At 42.9% G+C, this 10,364-nt stretch overlaps 1 long non-coding RNA gene across 1 annotated transcript in view; it reads left to right on the forward strand.

The window, feature by feature from the left end:
- Positions 1-10,364, forward strand: part of LOC114007539 (uncharacterized) — a 70,562-nt gene that overhangs the window by 44,214 nt on the left and 15,984 nt on the right. The window contains exon 2 of the long non-coding RNA XR_003549149.1: positions 6,654-6,805. This is a non-coding gene — a long non-coding RNA (uncharacterized LOC114007539). The remainder of the gene's footprint in view (positions 1-6,653; positions 6,806-10,364) is intronic.

Below are 10,364 nucleotides of genomic sequence, written 5' to 3' on the forward strand. Positions count from 1 at the left end.
AAGATCCCGAGAGGAGAATGGAGGAGAAAGGATTGCGGCGCGGCCATCCCCTCTGGGGGGTGATTTCTCGCTTTCTGTCTTTCTGTCTCTCTGGCGAGCACACGCGCCCTATAGCAAAAAACCTCTCAAAAAAAAAAAAAAGAAAGCCAATTTCATGCAATTGCAGTTATGGCAGGACTTGGTAGAGAGTTCAAATGGCTTCAGCTGGGGCAACTTGGGACTAAAAGGCACAGTTTCAGAATGGCTCACGCGCTCAGCTGTCCGGTAGCTGCTGGTTGTCAGCTGGGAGCTCAGCCTGCGGCTGAGGGCAGGAGACCGCAGCTCGCTCTACACAGACCTCCCCACCAGCTGCTTAGGCATGGCGTTGGTTCCGAGAGCAAGCACCCAGAGAGAGCAGGCACTTCCATGAAGTTATATAGCCTTGAAGTCACATAGTGTCATCTCCACTGTTCTGCCCTGGTTGAAGCAGTCACTGAGACTCCCAAAGCCCAGCCTGTGGTGTGGTGGTTAAGGTGGCTGGATCCCACATGGCCAACCCTGCAGTTCAAGTCCCAAACCCAGTGCCTGAGTGCATGCCCAAAATCCTGAAAGGAGGGAGAAATGGAGAAGAAGGAATTGTGGTAAGCTCATGCCCTGTGGGAGTGCTTCCTCTTTCTCTCTCTGTCTCTCCCTCTCTCTGGCAAGTGTATGTACCTTCTGGCAAAATTAAATACAAAACTAAGCTACCAAGGCTCAAAGGAAGAGGATATAGATTCTGCCTGTTCACTGAGAAATACCAGGTTTCTAGAAAAGCGTATGGTATGGGAGACAGTATAGCACCCAGCTTGGGAAAATGCGATTCGCCATAGTATTTCACCTAGATAAACAGCATTCCTATCTAGGTCTCATTTTAGTCAGAAATCTCTGGATCATGCAGAGATCCTTCAGAAGGCCACCTAAACCAACAAAAGTGAAAGGAACCCTATTGAAAAGAAGTCAGGAAGTCTCATTGTAACAAAGTATGGGAAGTATAGCCTGGCCTCACCGGAGATCGAAGTGGTCGGCCGCTGCCTCTGTGTGTCTGACACTGTCCCCTCTGCATTTGGTTCAGCCTCCCACAGATCATGCCAATGTTCATGAGGCTGTAGCGGGTTGCTCACAGACTCACATAACCTCTCTGTCTGAGGACCCATAGTCCTCTAATGTCTCTGTGTCTCTTGGTAAAAATGTGAACTGATTCCACCAAACTATGGACTGTTCATTGGGTCAAATGCCCAGCTCCATTTCCGTCAGCTGTGGCGAGGGACACCACATCACAATATAGGCATGTGACTTTTCAGCAGGGACGATAGGAGGAGATTCTGCCAAACAGAGAAGTGGTGGGGGTCCGGCTCACAGCCTGGTGGTTAGGGAGCTGGATCCCACGTAGTGGACTACGTGCTTCAAGTACCAGACCTGATGACTGGGCATGTGCGTGCATGCCCTGAATGGAGAAATGAAGGAGAGGGAATTGAGCTATGGACACACCCCGCTTGGGTGCTTTGTCCCCCTCCCTATCTCTTTCTCTTTGTCTCACTCTGGGGAGTGTATGTGCCCTCTGACGAATTAGAAGGAAGAGGAACGGGATACGATGGTGAGGTGTCCAGAGTCAATGGATGAAGTGGTTAAGCGTGTCAGAGCACCCTCTTTTTGCGAGCATTAAATGGGGCCAGCTGTGGTGGTGCAGTGGTTAGCGCAGCACTCCGTGATGCGGAAGTCGGAGAGGACGTCCCAGGTTCCCATTCCAGGGTCTCCCTGCATGTACTAGGACACACGTGCCTTTGGTCCTCGCTGGGGGTGGATCTCAGTGCGGATCCTGTTGGGGATGTCTGCCTGTCTGTCTCTCTCTTGGAAGAATTAGACACACTTTGGGGAAAAAAAAAAAGGTACTGTAAGTAGGGTTTTTAAAAAGAGAACTTAGCATGTAGAAAATGATCAATAAATATTTGATTTTCTTAATTGTCAGGGGTACATGTGCTTGTCAGAAAGAGGGAAAGGAAGAGAGCGAGAGAAGAGACATCCACATTGAGGTCTGGTCATGCTGCAATCCTTTTTCCTCCATTTCTCCATTCTGTCAGGGTTTGAGGCATGCACACACATGTGCCCAAAGTATTTTTTGAACTGCCAGGACCAGGATTTGAATGAAAACTGGTCATGTGCGATCTAGTTCCCCTTGTGCACAGGCCTTAACGACTGAACTATGGGGCCAAACCAGATGTTTGATATCTTGTTTTTATTAAGCAGTTACCCAAAACGTACTTACTCCACTATTTTTCTCCAATGACTAATATGTATGTTTTGGGGGAAAAATTAGACTTAGACTTAATATTGGTTGAATGTCATAAAAATAGTTCAGTATTAATACTGAAAACAATTGCCAAAGTAATCTAGGAAGAAAAGATAATTAGTAAAACCATGCTAACTCCTTTGTTCAGAGTGTGTTTCAGGTTTGAAGAAAAGTCATTGGGCCAGCCAGTGGCATGTGGTTAAGATGGCTGGATGTCCTGTGGCCTACTGTACAGTTCGAGTTTTGGAGTGGGAGGTTGAAAAACACACAGCGCACATGTGCATGTATGCCCAAATGCCAAAGGGAAAGGTTAGAGGACAGGGAGTTGTGGTGTGATCATCCCCCGTGGGTGTTTTTTCACACTCTCCCTCTCTCTCTCTCTCCATCTCTCTAAAGTGAGTGTATGCATCCTCTAGCAAATAAAAATGCCATTAATTAAGTAAAAAGAATAATTTGTATCAATAAAAAATACAGTTCACAAGAAAGACCTAATAGTCAAGGATTTTTCTGGATGAAGTAACAAGTGCCAATATGTATGAAGCCAAAACTATATGAACTATGCAGGGGAATTGACAAAGACAAAATTATTGAGAAGTCGATTGATATCACTTCCTCAGATCAAATAGACAAAAAAAGACAATTTTCAGAATAAATCTAGGAAAATGTATTTAACAAACATTTTCAAGCATTTATGGGGGGCCAGCAGGTGGTGTGGAAGCTAAGGTGCTGGACTCCCACATGGCTGAGTGTGGTTTGAGTCCCAGTCCTGGTGGTTTGAAAATTACTCTGGGCATATGTGCGTGCATGCTCTAAATCCCAGGAGGAGCAGGGATGATGGCATGGGGGTGATTTCTCACCTTCCCTCTCACTGTCACTCCTTGGTGAGCGTGCATGCTCTACGGCAACCCCCCAAAACCAAAACAAAGCACCCACAGATCGTACAAAACCGTGACAAGCTACTAGGCTACAAAGAAAAGCTCAACACATTCCAGGTTGTTTAAAGTGCCCTACATAACTTAAATAAGAGTTTGAAAAACAACCTAAATGCTCTTTTAAATAATCATTGAATAAAAAAATTTAAATCTAACAGCCCTTATATTTAATATAAGGGGCATAAATACGGACACTGAATGTCAAGTCCTACCCAAAGTGGAAAACGTGTATGTGGAGCAAAAACTAACAATCTTAAAGAGGTCGACTTGTTTTTTATTTTCTGGGATTTTTTTCTCGGTTTTTGACGTAGGGTGCGTGTGATTGCTGGAGAGAGACAGAGAAAGTAAGAAATCTCCTCCCAGAGGGGATGTCCATGCCACGGGTCCTTCTCTTCCACTCACCTTAGGGTTTGAGACCATACCTGGTATGATTTTTCAAGTCTCTGGGTCTGGGACTCAAATTGTGAGCAGTCACATGGGAGTACAACACCTTAACTGCCATGCCACCTGCTGGCCCAAAGAGGTCAGTTTTTTTTTTTTTTTTTGAGAGATTTTCACTGTAGGGCGCGTGCGCTCGCCAGACAGACAGAGAGAGACATAGAGACAGAAAGCGAGAAATCACCCCCCAGGGGGGATGGTCACGCCGCAATCCCTTCTCCTCCATTCTCAAGAGGTCAGTTTTTAAACATAATCACTCTTATATGAAAGATTATGTTTTAGAATAAATGAAAGTATGTACCCAAGAGCACTGGAAACATATATTCACACAAAAGCTTGTACACAAATGTTTACACCAGCGTTATTCATAATGGCCAAAAACCAAACCAAATATCCATCAATTGATGAACGGATAAAAAACATAGCATATTAATCTAATGGAGTATTATTCAGTCATGAAAAGAATGAAGTACGAAAAATGCTGTCACATGGGTGAATCTTCAAAACGTTAGGTTATATGAGAGAAGCCAGACACAAACACTGAGTGGTTTCATTTACATTCCCGTAATAGGCAAATCTAGAGAGACTGGCAGTAAATCAGTGACTGCCAGAAGCTTGGGGCAGTGGGCTATTAAGAATGGCTGCTAACAGTGCTAGAGGTTAGGATGTAAGAAAATATTCAGGAATTAGGGCTAGTCCTATGGTCTGGTGGTTAAGGGAGCCAGATCCCACATGGCCAACCACACGGTTCAAATCCCAAACCCAGGAGCTTGGAAACAAGCCAGATGAGTGTGTGTGTGTGTGTGTGTGTAGAAATGGAGGAGATGGGACTGTTTCTTCTATTTAAACTCAGTCTTTCTTTCCCACGTGGACTATGGTCCTTCCAGCAGTATTACCATGGCCTGTGCAGTAGTCTGCAGAAATGCTTCAAAATTGCTAGCTTGCCGGCAACACCATTCTCAAACGTCCAGTGGTTACATGGATTTCTTTCCCCCAGCGGTCGATTTTCATTGATAATTTTGGTATCTTTTTGTCGAGGCAGGAACATTAGGCATAGGCTTATTATGACATCCTTTAACCAGAATCTCTTCTTTGTCCTTATGGTGCTATAAATTGTCACTTGGCATATCGCCTCTACAACTAGGCTGCATCTGAAGGTGAAACAATATGCATAAGACTTTTTTTTTTTTTTAAGGTTTTCCCCAAATGATGTGTGTGCTCAGCAGAGAGACAGAGACAGTAAGAGGAAAAGTGAGAAATAACCTTCCTCCTCCCCCAGGAGGGATGATCATACTGCAATCCCTTCTCCTTCACTCTTCTGGGATTTTGAACATGAGTTTCAAGCCGCCAGGTTCAGGACTTGAACCATGATCAGCCATGTGGAAGTCCAGCACCTTAACCACCATGCCACCTATTGGCCCCTGCATAAGACTTTTTAAAGGAATGGAATCACTTTATCCATGAACTCTTAAAAGAAATAAACATCTTTGTGCTTAGAGAAGTTTGAGCACTCAGAATCATAAACTAACCTTAAGGAATGGAGAATTTTTGTAAGGATGCTCTGAAACCCGAAAACCACTAGTACCACAGGCAGTTACTCTCTCAAGCTATTTTAATTATTTTAAAGAGAGATTTTTGCTACAGGACACGTGCTATAGGGCATGTGCACTTGCCAGAGAGACAGAGACAGAGATATAAACCAAGAAATCACCCCTTGGGGGGATGACCGTGCCGCAGTCCCTTCTCCTCCATTCTCCTCTTGGGATTTTGGGCATGCATACATATGCACCTGGCATAAGTTTTAAGCTGCCAGGTCTGAGACTTAAACTGTGGTCGATTATGTGGGAGTCCAGCGATGTAACCATTATGCCATCTGCTGGTCTCACTCTCAGTCTCTCATGGGTCATGTGTTTTTCTAACTGATGTTTCTGTCTCTGTGCATGCCTGACCCAGTCTCCCACCTCCTGTAATGGGCTTCCTCTCAACTTCTGCACGGCCCCAACTATAATAGATGCTCTGGTGTGAGGTCTGCCTGGAGATCTTTTTGCTCAGCTCGAGCAGCTAGCTCTCTAGTTCTTTTAAAATCCTGAGAAGAGAATCTGATTGGCCCAGCTCAGCTTTGCAAGCTATCTTTTCGATAAATCACAGGTCACCACATAGGCTGTTCTCAAGTCCATTCGTGGCAGTGCAGAACTCAAACGATGTGGGAAAATGCATGTTGTTTAAAATGTGGCTATTGGTGCCCGTAGGTGGGGTGGAGGTTATAGTGGCTGGATCCTACGTGGCCGACTGTACAGCTGGAGTCCTAGAATGGGCAGCTTGGAAACCACGCCAGGCGTTGTATGAGCATGCCCAAAATCCTGAGAGGAGAAGGAATTACAGCGTAGTTAACCCCCAGGGGTGATTTCTCACTTTCCCTCTCACTCTGTCTCTCCACAGCAAGTGCACGTACTATATAGCAAAAAAAAAAAAAAAAAAAAAAAGGAAAAAGAAAAGAAAAATGTGGCTGTTTATAGCAAGAAAGGCCATGGCCCTTGCTGGGCTTATTTGTAGTCGGGTTTAACTCAGGTTGTGTCTGAGAATGCTCCACAGTCATTGACTTCTTTTACCAAGAAGAATAAATGCCAAACTGTTCTTTTTTTTTTTGGAGGGGGGGGTTGCTATATGGCGCGTGATGTCGCCAGAAAGAAAGAGACAGACAGAAAGCGAGAAATCACCCCCCAGGGGGGATGGCCACACCGCAATCCCTTCTCCTCCATTCTCCTCTCGGGATCTTGGGCACGTACGCACACGCGTCCGGCGTGAGTTGAAGTCATTGGGTCTGGGACTCAAACGGCGGTCGACTACATGGGAGTTCAGCAACGTAGCCATTACACTAACTGCTGTTCTAATTATGGCTGTCACTCTCATCCTCTTTGCCAGCCTGATCTATAAATGTACTTTGCACAAAAACTCACCATAGCTATTTCTGTCTCCAGGTTGTTGGGTGTTGTGCCTCCTCTGCTCTCACTTGCTCCTGCCATGCTTATGCCAGCGATAGCTACTGTTTGTCAAACATCTGCTTCGTACCGGTTACTCACAGCACTTCCTGCGTGGAATCTCACTGAATCCTCTCTACTTACCTTTCAAAGTAAGTATTATATGATTATGCCTTATCTTATTTTTTTAATGCTACTATAAGAATGGTACAGACTGGGTAATTTAAATGAAATAGGGGCCAATAGGTGGCATGGTGGTTAAGGCACTGGACTCCCACATGTCCAACTATAGTTTGAGTCCCAGACCCAGTGCTTGAAAGTCATGCCAGTGCATATGCATGTGAGCCCCAAATCATGAGAGGATAATGGTGGAGAAGGGATTGTGTTGTGGTCACTTCCCCTCCCCCGCCCCTAAGGAGGGCGATTTCCCACTTTCCCTCTTTTCATAGCTGACTCTCTCTCTCTCCAGTGAGTGCATACACCCTATGGCAAAAAATTGAAAAAAGAAAGAAATTTATTTAGCTTATGATCCTGGAGGCTGAGAAGTTCAAGCGCATTATACGATGCTAGCATCTAGTAAGAGTCTTAGTGCTGTGTCCCACAGTAGCAGGAGGCGGGAGAGCAGGTGATATTCTAGACAGAGAATGGGTGAACTTCCTCCTTTTATCAGGAACTCACTCCTGTGGTAACTAGCCCACCACCCCAATAACAGCTTAGTGAAGGCAAAGCCTGCAAGACGTCTAGAAGGTCCCACCTCTTAATATCATCACAGTGGCAATTAAATTTCAACTTAAATTTTTGGAAGGGACATGCAAACCATAGCATTTCATTCTACACTAGAAGCTTGGAAAGTTTAGTTACTTACCAACTTCACACAGGAAGTACATGTCATAGTTGGGATTCTGAACCTAGAACCTGTCTGACTTCCAAGTCTATACTTTTTCTGGTACTGTGCTTAGTTTTGAAGAATTTCCTGACTTATGTGCCCAAGGCTATCTTGCACTCCTCTGAACAATACTCAATGCCTATTCTGAATGGCTGGCTTGACATCTAATCCGTGACTACTTATGATACTAACTGTCTTTGGGCTGTGAACTTTCCCTTCCCAGCTAAACTCTAAGCCAATGGTTCTCAATGGTGCCTCCACAAAGGAGGCATTTTGGCAATATTCATAAGTAGAGATTAATCATCACACTGATTTAGGGGAAATTACTGTGTAGGGGAAATGCAGGACAGTCCCAGGCAATGAAGAATTATTCCACAACCCTCCAGACTTTGCAGTGTCCCGCTAGAAAGTCAAGGTTAAGGACTAGTTTATAATGGTTCAATGTCCAAACTTAACTGTTTAATAAATAAACATCAAATAATTTTTTGTACAGTTTTGTCATACAGAGAATTTTCTAGGAATGCAACTTCCATAGTTAAAAACTTAAAAAGGACAAAGTTATACTTTATTTAGTTTGGTCTTTGGTCAAGAAGTTTTACCATTGTGGAAAACTACATCCACTGGGCCAGCAGGTGGTATGGTGGTTAGGGTGTTGGGCTCCCACATGGCCAACCTTGGTTCAAGATCCAAATCCAGTGGCTTGAAAAAAATCACAACAAATAAATAGATAAATAAATAACTGTTTTAAAAAAGAAAAGAGTCTTCCATGAGAGCTGAGATCTAATGCTTTTAGGGATAAGAGAAATGAAGATGTTCTGTTGAGAAGTCACCCAGAGAGGCAAAAAGGGCAAGTTTTCAGACAAGAAGACTGAGTCTGCCATGAGAGCTAAGAGCGTGCTATGCAGTTTTCATTTTTTAAAAGAATAAATAAATAATTTAGCTTGTTTCCTTTTTTTCACTTTCTTCTTTCTCTCTTCCTCTGTTTTCTTATTCTTTTTATTTTACCTCATCACTATGCACTCAGCCTCCACGCACTAAGTGTCTAGACAGGTCTAAGTGAAACATGACCAATCATCCAAATACTATTAGAGTCAACATATTCCTCAATTTCTATTGAATCTTTGACACAAAGGGAGAAAAATGAAAACAGCAAAGAGTTTGCAGACCACCTCCTCCTGTGTGCCTCAGATTGCTCAGATTGACTTCTAGAAATTAGGAAGAAACAGATAACCCATCAGATGACTAGAATCACCACAGAGGCACAAGAAATATGAGAAACTAAGACAATATTCCTCCCCCAAGGGAAAAGAATAACTCCTCTTCATCCACAGATAGTACAATGGAACTCACGGAAATGTCTGATAAAAAATTTAGAATATTCATAGTGACAAAGCTAACTGAGGTAGAAGAGAAGAGAATGAACTCTAGAAGAAAAAAGCTGATGAGTTCCGGGAGGTGAGGAAGTTCTTGCGAGAGCTGAAAGAGGAAATATACACCATAAAAAAGAATCAAATGGAACTCTTAGAGATGAAGGATATAATACATGAAGTCAAAACCTCCCTTGAAAGTATTAAGAGCAGACTAGATCATACAGAAAATGGAATCTCAGAAGTAGAAGACAGAATCACTGGACTAGTAAAATCCACCATGAAGACTGAGAAAATAGTCCCCCCCAAATGAGAATAGTATACGAGAAATACTAGATATCATTAAATGTCCAAACATCTGGATAATCTGTAACCCAGAAGGTGAAGAGATTCATAAGGGCATTGATAATCTATTCTATGAAATCCTTGAAGAAAACTTTCCAAACCTAGAAAGGCATTGAAAGATCCAGACCCGAGAAACCCAAAGGACACCAAATAGGATCAACCCAAGAAGATCTTCTCCAAGACACATTATAGCCAGGTTGACCAAAACCACAGACAAAGACAAGATACGCAGACTGGCAAGAGAGAAACGTCAAGTTACCTACAAAGGATATTCCATCAGGCTAACAGCAAACCTCTCATTGGAAACAATGTGAGCAAGGTAAGAATGGGAAAATATATTCAAAGTGTTGAGTGAAAAACAATTTCAACCAACAATACTGTATTCAGTAAGATTATCCTTCATATGGGAAGAGAAGACAAGAACATTCTCAGATAAACAAAACCTCAAAGAATTCATCGACACCAGACCAGCTTTCCAAGAATTTCTAAAGGGAGTGCTATCCCAGGAAAACCAAAATAAGACAGAAATAAGAGTTCAGAAAGAACTAAGAAAATGGCCAGCTTAATGGTAGGGACAAGTCCAGAGTTGAACATTATCTTCCAGAATTCAAATGGAATGATCAGACCACAACAGAAGATAAAGTACATGAGTTTGAACTGGTGACATAAAATTGTATGACTTTTCACTAAAACATTACTGACCTTCTATGCTTTGTTTTCCAGTGTTGAGGAGCTTTGTCTTCTCTCGAGTTGTGGACAGGTCCATGTACCTACTATTTGAACAGAACCCTAACCTGTTTCCTGGCTTTAAGTCTTAAGAAAAGTTCTCTTAACATTTTTAAATTTTGATTTATTAAAGCTAAAACTGCCTCTCTTGAAATTAAAAAATATATTAAAAAATACCTATTTAATGACCACAGTAAGCTATATAGCCTCAGCTAGGTGCTACTTTATAGTATATTCATTCTACACACAGAGTTTCATGTGTAAAGTCAACATGTGTTCACAGGTAAATATCAGCTGAACTCACTATTGAAAGTATTTAGATTAATTAAGCTGTTTTGCGAATCAATGAAATGGGGGGGGGGGGCCCAGCAGTTAGAATAATGGCTA

Source organism: Tupaia chinensis, unplaced genomic scaffold (assembly GCF_000334495.1).
Source record: "Tupaia chinensis unplaced genomic scaffold, TupChi_1.0 Scaffold000196_1, whole genome shotgun sequence".
Lineage (NCBI taxonomy): Eukaryota > Metazoa > Chordata > Mammalia > Scandentia > Tupaiidae > Tupaia > Tupaia belangeri.